This window comes from Haliaeetus albicilla, chromosome 8, assembly GCF_947461875.1.
Source record: "Haliaeetus albicilla chromosome 8, bHalAlb1.1, whole genome shotgun sequence".
Lineage (NCBI taxonomy): Eukaryota > Metazoa > Chordata > Aves > Accipitriformes > Accipitridae > Haliaeetus > Haliaeetus albicilla.
In genome coordinates this window covers 41,958,472-41,969,009 of record NC_091490.1, presented here as the reverse complement: position 1 = coordinate 41,969,009, position 10,538 = coordinate 41,958,472, and positions in this window count along the sequence as shown.

Here is a 10,538-nt window from a genome sequence, read left to right as displayed (position 1 = left end):
CATTCTCCAAGCTGTATTATTCACGCATTAACTTTATTGATGAGCAATACAGGACATCAGGCAGGATGAGGACCCTGGTAAATGAAGCAACACAAAACTGGAGCTCAAGGCAAGTAGAAATCTGCCCATCTGCAGCTCTGAAGTTCAAGATATGTCTCCTTAAACCGGGCTGCAATTTCATGAGCCTCTGCTCTGCACTATTTGCTTTTGCTTTATATTGTGCTTGGAGGGCTGTGGATGACAAGGACACTATTATTATAATATACTCCTGCATGTGCATGCCTGCACACTGGCTCAGGTGTCTATCGGTCGGAATAAATTACAGAAAGACAGCAAAAGGAAATGTTGCGTTTCTTTAAAGCCCTGCTTTTCATTTGCACTGGGAGTTTCTCCGGTTAGAAGTCAAACTGCACACCCGCCACTTGCTAATTGCACTTTTCAGAATCAAAGGCTTTAGCCAAAGGGATAAATATATAAAATTGTCGGGAAGGAAACATTTTCTTCTTGAATTCCAAGTGAAAACTGAACTAATACGGACTTCTTTTGATAATAAAAGCAGCAGAAACAGATATCTGATCTTTGTGGCTAAAGGCAGCTTGAAACAGAAGTAAAAGATTCGCTTATCAGGCCAGGAGGACTGTTCTAAGTGACTGAAATTACATTAGGAAAATCATGTCCCTGTTTTTCTTCTATAATTGTCTCTTGTTGTTTTAGCCTCTTTTCCAGGTAACTCAGTCACTGAGATATTTGTTCAATCTCTGCTTTTTTTTCCCTACTTCTTAGATCATCTTTCCAAAGGGGCCAGCAAAGAGCATCAATGAGACAAACCACGGCGTTTGAGCATCCCAGTTGCCGGATCCCCAAACACCCACCTCTTTTGTTTCCCTTTTTTTCCCCTTCTTTTCCCAGCCAAACCACAGCCATTCCTCACTCCTCAGGCCCTCGGACAGGGAGATGGAGGACAGAGTCACGCGTTGTTAACCCCCACTTTCCTGTGGCTGCCGGTGATTTATTACGAGCAACGAGGCATGAGGACAGTGAGGCGAGGACCAGGGAGCATCTTTGCTCCGTCCCAGCTCAGGGCTGGTTAATAAGCCATTTTAAAGGGAAGAGGGGGAGCAGTACTTATTGGGTGAAAAAGTAAAGGACATGGGGTTTTATTTATTTCATGCCTTGGTTCTCAAGGAGGAAAAATGTCTCCATTTCAGATAGGGCAGCTTGAAAGCATAACGTCTGCAACACGCCGGGAGGATTCAGCCTTGAGCAGAGAGGCCAGATCCTGCTCTCAGTTGCAGTTTCAGACACTTGGGTGGATTAGTGGGTGAGAGCTTCCTCTGCTGCTGCGTAATGAAGGCAAAATCCATGCATGTGCCCCTGTATTTATGCATTCTTACCTGGTTTCTGGCTCAGGTTTCATCATCTGGTTTCCTTTTTGCCCTAAGAATCAAGTTAGTTCACTGATTAAAAAAAGAAAAAAAAAAAGGAAAAAAAAAAGAAAAAAAAAGAAAAAAAGAAAAAAAAAAAGATGTGATTACTAAATAAATAAATAAGAAGAATAAAAAAAACTCTACTGGAAAGTCTGCAGCTTTTTGCAAAAACGACTGTGAAATTTATGGAACGACAGCTAAATTGAATGAGATTAGGAAGAAAAGGGCCTGTCTATTTATGTGAAGAGTTTTCAGAGTTATCATAATTAATTATAACAAACATTTTGCAATGCACATTAAATCTCAGGCTTCAAGGCTTAGGCTGGTTCCTAACACTCCAGCTTGGGATGAGGGGCTGAGCTGCCGCAGGCATCCTCGCCGCATCTTCACCAGCAGGACCGCAGCAGCGGTGTAACGTGGAACAGAGTGCGACCCTGCTCCTCCACCTGGGCACCGAAACGAAGCCAGAAATGCAGTAAAAAACCCTCATATTACTTAAAAACATATTAGCAGGGTTCGTGTAAAGAAGGCAAACCTGGTCTGTGCATCCTCCCAGCTCCATGGACCAGCTGAGCTCCTCACGGCAGGACCCGACCCAAGGTGTACGCGTGGAAACGCGTCATCCAGGAGGAAAATGAAACCAGGGCAGGGTCAGAAATGCCTCGAGCGGATTTGGGGGATTCAAGGAGTTAACAGTGGACTCAGCTTTGTCTCGCTTGCCCCTTCCCACAGGTCCCAGTGCCTGGCTGGAGGGGATGGATGGGCACTAATGACTCCAGTGCCACTTGTTAAGATTTAATTAGGGACTGCTGGCTGCGGATCCGGTCCCACCTGCGGCTCTTGGCTCTGCACAAATGTTAACTCCCAATGTATAGCAGCTTCTAAAAGAGCCTCTGACTCTCCCTCCTGGCTGCCCAGATTGGAAATAGGTTGGGGAAAGATGTCAGGGGAGCCCGGGAGAGATGTACAGGCAGGAAAATTGGGGAAAACAGGGTGATGGGGATGCCCGAGGATTCACGCAAGGAAAGAGACTCCTCGGAGCTGAGTGATCCCAACCCAGAATAAAGTTCAAACCCTCTGTGGTTTCAGTGCTAAGGCAGGAGGTTTGCAGAGCCTCTCAGGCATCTCCGGCTTTGTGGCTCTCGATGGCCGAGGGCAGCAGCAGCTGCGCGCTGCACGGCTAAATACAGAAATTGCCAAATCTGCCGAGAGAACTGAAGCGGGCACAGGAAAGGCAGAGAAAAATCCCCTTTGCCAGGCTCTGCGTGTGCTCTTGGGCAAGCAAACATCAGGTGCGATATCTCGCCTGCGGGGTGGTGCCGAGAAAAGTTCCTTCTTGCACCTCTGGACAGAGGCAGGAATTTGAGGTCAATCATCCTGATTTGAGCAGGATGTGTCCCCCAATGCAGCGGCCAGCCGGCTCCCTCCTGGCCTGTCTGCGAGGGCTTATTGCGTTCACCTTTAAACCCTCCCAAGGTTTTTAAGATGAATTACTTGGGGGGCTTTTTTATTTCCTGAAATGAAGGTTAAAAAACCGTAAGAACACTCAGGCCGGGTTTCCTCACTCCGGCGCAGGGACCCTGGTCCCCAGCATCCTCCCAGAACCGGCCGTGCTCAGCACTGATTAACGTTGCCCATCCCGCCTGGCTCTCGCTGGCAGCTTGTGTTCCCATCGAGCTTTTCCAGCCAAAAAGACAAAGGGGAATAAATCCAAGGAGAGTCCACGCACCTCTCCCAGGCACAACCCTCTCGCTCTACCTGGTGCACAAGGTCCTACGAGCAGGGGTAGCTCAGCATCGCGATGCCTGGGATCTTTTTAGGTCCCAGATGCGGCAGGGCTGATCCTGCCACATCGCCCAGATGCAGCGATGTCCTCGGAGCGAGCCGGGAGCTCGGCACGCTGCCGCTCCTTGCTGCCTCCTGGCATCCCCAAAGTCCCCTTGAATATTTGGCCCAGCGACAGCAGGAGATGGTTGGTCAGGCTTATCCTGGCGCTAACCTGAGGCATTTTTTATTATTATAGGTCCATCCTGATCACTAGCCCCTGCCCCAGGTTGCAATTACCCGCCAGGTGCAACCGAGATAGATGCAGGGACATGATCACAGCTTGCAAAAAAGGGGTCATTGGGGATCCTGTGGCACTCTGGTCACCCCACAGCACCCAGTCATCCCATGGGAGATGCAGGCGCGGGCACAGCATCCCTCCATCGGCAGCGTCCTGCGGCCGTGGCCGGGCTCCAGATGGACTCTCGTCCCACCGCTGATTTGTGGCTGCCTGCAGACATCAGCCCGCTGTGCCAGGAGGTAAATCACTACAAGTTTTTGTGCTTTCAGCAAAAAATGAGAAAGGAAAGGAAGTTGGAATAATAATAAAAAAAAAATTCCTCCTGCCCCCCAGCAAGGTAATAAACTGCTGTGGAGCCATGATCACCGCTGGCTGCTGAACCGGGAGGGATGCAAAGGGCACCCAGCACCGGTTATTGATGCACTGCAACACTGAGAGCAGGGTGAGACCCCCCGGTGCCACCCCACCACCAGCAAATACAGCACCAGAAAAGCTGAAAGTATCCTGAGTTTTAGTGCAATGGTCAAGAAGAAGGTTGATGTGCTCCCCTTGTGCTTCTCCTCGACTTTGGTAGTATGGAGTCATTTTATTTCCACTGTACTAAGTGATTCGGGTTTGGCTTCTGATGCTAAAATAAATACTTTAATTTAATATGCATAACAGGCTTGATATTATAATCCACAGCGCTTGTCCAAACAACATGCTTTAACCATTCGGGGGAAACAATTGTGCAGATCCTGGAGGGAAATCCCAAAATTCCAGCTACATGCTCCAGTAGTGCCCAATGACAAAAATACTCATAAAGCATATTGCAATTTTTAGCCATTTCTGTGAAACCCAGGGGACAGAAAGACAAACTGGGGACAGACAGACAAGGGCCAGGATGGCCCAGGGCATTTTTTCGGCATGCTTCACCATTTCCAGTGTTCCCCTGTACTGCAGCAGTGAAACGAGCAGCTCAATGGCATCAGCAGTGCCAGTAAAAGGCATGGAGTTATTCCTCCTACAGCCCGATGCTGGACCAAGTCCCAGGTTTGCAGATCCGAGGGGTTTGGATTAAAAAAAACTTGGTTTGATGCAAGATTTGGGTTTAAGCAAGGTTATGAATACAGCTGCCAGGCAAGGATGCCCAGCTGGGACCCATGGGACTGGCAGAAAAAAGAAAAGGCAAGAAATACAGAGTCAGATTCCTCCCCAGACCAGGACCTACCTCCATATTTAAGAAAAAAAAAGTCAAGTTATGCTAACACAACTCCACTGAAAATTTTTACTTAATCTGCTATCATGATTGAGCCAGATGGATAAAATTAAACCTACTAGAGAAGAGCCACACGTGCTTTTCTTCATTTGCAACCAATATATCAACTCAGCCTTCCTGCATGGATTATGAAACACAAATCTTCATGCTTTTGGAGCCCAGAAATAAAGAAATAATGGCATAGAATTAATATAAATATTGGGGGAAATCATGTTTCCTGTCATTTAAAGACGAAATCTTTATACAACAGAAAAGCTGGCAGGTCCATCACAGTGCTGCTGGTTAAAAAAAATAATAAATCATTAGGCAGGACCCAAGAATCACGAAACTGATGCAAAATCACTACATTTTTAAAAATGGAGATTAAATCGCACCCTTTGATACACGTCCCACACTCCCACGCTGTATGTCAGAGCAGCAGCAACAGGGTCCACGGGGATTATTGGTGGGTAAATCCAAGGGCTCGTGCTTATATCTGAAAAGCTGTGGATTTGCGTTGTCACTTCAAATGCTGGGTTAAATATATTTTTGTGTGCGTGTATGTATATATAATCTCTCTCCCAGGCCTTCCCTGCTGTCCCATCCTTGCGGGGTCTGGGGAGGTTAATAGAGACATCCCTGCCTCCCCCTTCCAGGCAACAAATCCATTATGTAAATGGAGCTGCCTTTGACTCATCAGCCTGTACCTTTTATGCATTTTGGCAGAGAAACATCATTGACTCATATCATAAATCAAATATTTCTCCCCGCAAAGCTCCAGCCAGGCTTTGAACGCTTTCATTAGGAATTGGGGACACCCTGTCCCGGCTGGCCAGGCTCGGACCCAAATCTTCCCCTCCCAATTGAGTTAGCAGAGGGAAAAGTGTGGGGGTGGGGGGCTCAAGTCAGCCCTTGGGATGGGTGAGCTGGGGACAGGGCTGTCCCCCTTTCAAAGTGACCTTTGCTGCAGCGGCATTGGGAGCAGGCAATGTGCAAGAGGGAGTCTGCAGGTGGGGGGAGCCCAGAGGCCCCCCAAGCTTTCTGCATGGGCACCCGGGGCATAGAGCTCATGGTCTTGCTGGGGAGGCTCCAACCAACTTATTTTGTCACTCTCTGCCTCTTTTTCCTCCTTTCTAAAATGCCTCTGCTGCTGTTAGTATTCATAATTGGTTTTTGAGGTGCTCAGATGAAAAATAAAAATCAAAAAAAAGCCAAGTGCAGGAAATCACTGCAGGAGCAAAGTCAGGAGGACTCTGTAACCCCAGGCCGCCCCTCTCAGCCCACCTCGCCTTTCTGTCTGCAGCGATAGCCGTCCCTCATCCATCACCCTGACGGTACAAGAGCCTTCTCCAGCCTTCGCACCTCCTCCCGGGAGGCCCTGACGTGCTTCTTGGGCTTAAACCTGCAGCTGGTGGAGAGATTTTCTTACAGACTGCTTTGAGGGGGGGGTTAATTCTTCCTGGAAAACTGCCCCCAGCTCATTTCCCAGGTCCAAAATGGCCAAAAGTGGAGAGTATGGAAGAAAAACTCCAGCGTGCATTGGACAGCAGGCAGGGAGCAAACACCCCTGCTATGCCAGAGTGGGACCAGGGACTTTCCTGACCCAGCACCCCTGTTTGGAGGATCACCATCCCCTGCATTTGCAGCAGCAGACTCCAGACATTTGCTTTTCTCCCATGTCTGCTGAAGATGGGGCGGCCAAGCCCATCACATCGCTGTACCCAGAACTGAGCATGCACATCCCTCCTTAAGCACTGAAGCCAACGGGTGCCTCTGCCAGGACCAAAGCAGCCACCATTAGAGGCTCTTTTAGGAAAATTCTAGCCCAAGGCTCTAAAAGCAAGTTAGGGACAGGGGAAAAAAAAAAAATAACACAAATGAATTTAATAAGAGCTTAATTGGATTCTCCACAGCGGAGAAAGCTGCTGCTTCCCAGCAAATGCCCCCCGCAGCAGCCAATAAGTCAATCCACTCCCCCAGTTACACCAGTTTGGGAGGGGCAGGTCTTTCCTTGGGTGACCACAACCCAGGTCATGTCCTCGTGTCCCCACCAAGCCTGGCTCAGCCAAAATCCACAGGGTGATGGACAGGCGGGTGCTGCAATAGGAGCATCTTGTAAGCACCAAGCCTGGCAGCTCCGGGGGATCCCCGAGGAGCAAGAAAGCAACTGAAAACGATGGGGAATAAAAACCCGGAGCTAAAACCATCCCCTGCATCCCCCTGGCCATGGGCTCAGGCACAAAAAGGGGCCGTGTTTATCTTTGAATCCTTCACGTAGCTCCAAGCAGTAGCTGCTAATTGCAGCCAGGACCTGAAACTGCTCCCGCGGCAGATGTGACCCCTCAGATGAGCAGAGGGGTCCCCGTGGGCAGAGACATGGCAGCGGCCGAGCCCCACTGATGTGCCCCCGCAGCTGGGATTTACTGTCACGTGTGGGGTTGACGGTGCATCCAGCCCTCATCCTCGTGGCTCCTGGACGTCGTCGGCCCCCTCCATCACTGCCCCAGGTTTAGCCACGTCTCCGACCAACCTCTCCCAACCAGGATGGCTTTGCTGCCTCGTCCTTCCCCTGATTGACCGGCGCCAGCTACAAATAAAAAAATCTATGGAGCAAAACTACATTAAATCAATGAGCCAATGTACCTGATGCTAAGATAAGCACAGCTACCAGGGTCTCTCGCTCCGTCTTTAGTGCTGTAGGATTCTCAGAGCCAGAAAACCCAGGGAGACTCATTAGGAGAAGCGGCACTTCTGGCTGGATTTACCGAGAGGTTCTCTCCAGCCTCCGCGCACCCCTTTTTCGCTGCAGGAAGCCCTGCCTTTGCTCTGATCTGGTATGCAGCATGCGGAGCCCATAAGGCTTTCAAAAATAACATGCTATTAAAATAGTTTTAATCAGAATTCCTCCAGCCAAGACACAGCAGCCAGAGATCCTGCTGTCTCTGGCAGAAAGGAGCTCGGAGAAATTAAGCGATGATGGGAGGAAGTGATTTCAAAAAGCCCAACTGTATCTCGCTCCATCAAGATGGACCTGGAGTTTTTCATGAGGTTCGGACCCAGAAGGAGAAACCCAGCCTGACTGTAAGAACAAATTTAGATTAAGCAATGAAGATCCAAGCGCAGTTCCTGTTTCTGCTAAAGGTTTTCTATATGATCTTGGGCAGGCACATAATTTCTCCGTGCCTCGAGTTCCCCAGCAATCAAATAAGCTTTTGCTTCTCTTCCCTTCTACACCACATCCCCCTTTGGAGTTGAGGTCGTCTCAGGGTGTGAGGAGAGCAGCTCTCTGATCTCAGCTTTAACATTACAGTGAAAAAACAAGGAGGAGAAATCACCTCTCCGCACAGGCAGGACCACAGGCAAAGAGCTGGCAGGAGGCCTTCAGAAATGAATCCTGGAGGCAACATTTTAAGGAGCAATCCTTACATTTCATGATTTCAGCTCCCCTTTGGCACCTGGGGAACTCAACAGGACCAGGACCCGTCTTGGGAATCGATGTCCAAGAGCAGTGGCTACTTGAAAAACCCCATTTTGGCTAATACGTGGCAACAGCTTTGCACACAATGAGGCAACAGGCTTGGCTTTTGGGGGTCTCCCTTGTGCAAAGGTACTTTTGGCAAGATCAGCCTCCAACCGATTGATTTTGGGATGAATCCTTGACCAAAGCTTGGCCACTGGTGGTCTCTCGCTGGAGAACAAGGGTCTGGCTGGGTTTTTTTGCCCCAAATCCAGTTTTGTTTATTATGGCCTGCATATCTACCCATTTTGAGAAAAATCAGACCTGTGACATCTCCAGGAAGCCACCCCCCCATCACTGCCCAAAATATTAGGACAGCTCGAACTCAGCCCTCTTCCAGCAATACCACAGGGATGTGTCCACTGAGCAACGAAGACTGGGCTGGGTTCACAGTGGATTGACTTGGATGTGAGAAGCTGCAAGCCCAATCTGGAGCATTTTAGCAGCCTTGGTGATTTTTTAAACATTTTTTTTTAAAGTTTCACCTGTTTCGCGTATGGATTCTCCAGGGTCTTGTAGGGTCATTGCCGTAAAGTGGGACCAAGACCAGCGGGGGCAGTGGGAGAAACAGCCTGTCCAGAGGAGGTGGTGCAAGTCCTCAACAGCAGCACAGAAGATTTTCGTGCTTTTCAGGCTTCCCCAACCCTGCAGGAACTCAAAAATGAGTGTAAATTGAGATCAGAGCCACTGACAAGCACCCCACGGTGAAGCACAGCAGGGCTCCATGGCCCCCAGGGAATGGGGCATTTCAGGGGCATTTTTTCAATTAAATTTAAAAAGTTAAATTTTTTAACTACTCCCTGGCAGAGGGTAGTGAATTTGCCAGAGCAGGCTGAGATCTTGTTTTATTAGGACAGGTATTAACCTTCTGCCCCCAGAGCCAAAACCACCACGCACAGAACAACCCATCCATGGCGACTGTGGGCAAATAGAAGGAGGAGGAGGAGGGTGAGGGGTCCCTGAAAGCCATTCGCTTCCCCGAAGAAACATTTGGGAGCGGAGCCCTAGAGCGCACGGCAGCCCAAGCATGAGCGCGTTCACTTCAAAAATAAAACAGATGGTTTATAGCACAGAGAAACAGGCAAACAATGAATGGATGTGTTGGAAAAAGCCAACAAAAGCCAGATGTTCAGGATTGCTTGAATAACCTTAAAATACACTTTTTTTTTAATTCATAAATTGCTATGAATTGGGTTTCTTTCCTCCATTTCCAGCAATCCTGAAGCGTGATGGCTCTGCCTATTCCCATCCCAAATGGAGGATTGGGCTTCCCCACTATCTCCTCCTTGCTTTACAGGAAAAAATTGGGGTTCAGCCCTCATTTTCCACCCACTGCAAAAATCCCTTCCCCACACACACGTCCAGGCTGGCATGGCCCAGTCCTCCCAGTTTAGCAGCCCCAAGGTCCATTGCCAACCACCAGTGTAATGCTTTACTGGATGGACATCATGTCCAGGAGGTTCCTGCCCATCGCCACGTAAAAATGGACCGTCACGGCCCTAGATTTAATTAAAATAAAATATCACATGCCAACAGGAGCCTCGTTGTCTTTCAGGGTTGTCTCAATAATTATAAAATAAATTGCATTTCTATTGCGCCTTTCATCCTTGGATCTCAAAGTGGTTTACAAGCGTTAATTAATTTAGCTTTCCAATAGCCTTTCCCTCTGATGTCGCATAAAAATTTAATAAACAGGTAGTGGGAGAGGCAGGGACCTGCTCTGGGGCACGTGGCAGGTCAGCAGCAAACACGGAGGGAAAACCCCCAAACACCAGAGCTTGCAAGGTATGAACGTGTCAAAAAAAGAGGAAAAAAAGCTGTGAAACAGAGATCTGACCATCTCCACATCTGTTCCCGCTTTGGAACCCCAGAGCCCCCCACGTCCCCCATGGCTGCGTGCCAGTACGGGGAATCACTGCCGGGGAGGGGAGAAACCCAGGCTGGGAGTGTCAGGAGCTGTTAAGGCGCATGACATATTGAGGGAATTAAAACACATTTAGGGAAATCTCCAAATAGGTTTTTTCCTTTTTTTTTTTGAATCCTCTTTTTTTTTTTAGCTTTAAAGAATAACACTGACTGTCTCAAGCTGTGGTAATGTATTCAGGCAACACAACTGAGTCAGAGCTAATTGAATTTAAAAGCAGGTATTACATCTGTGCCTTCGGAGTGAGTACATCCTGAAAATCACTTCAGTGATGAAGTGTTTTACCCAACTACTACTTAATCTTTTTACATAGAAAGCAGAATTAACCCCGCTGCGCAGCCTTCATTAAGGAAACCAAATGAAGTTAC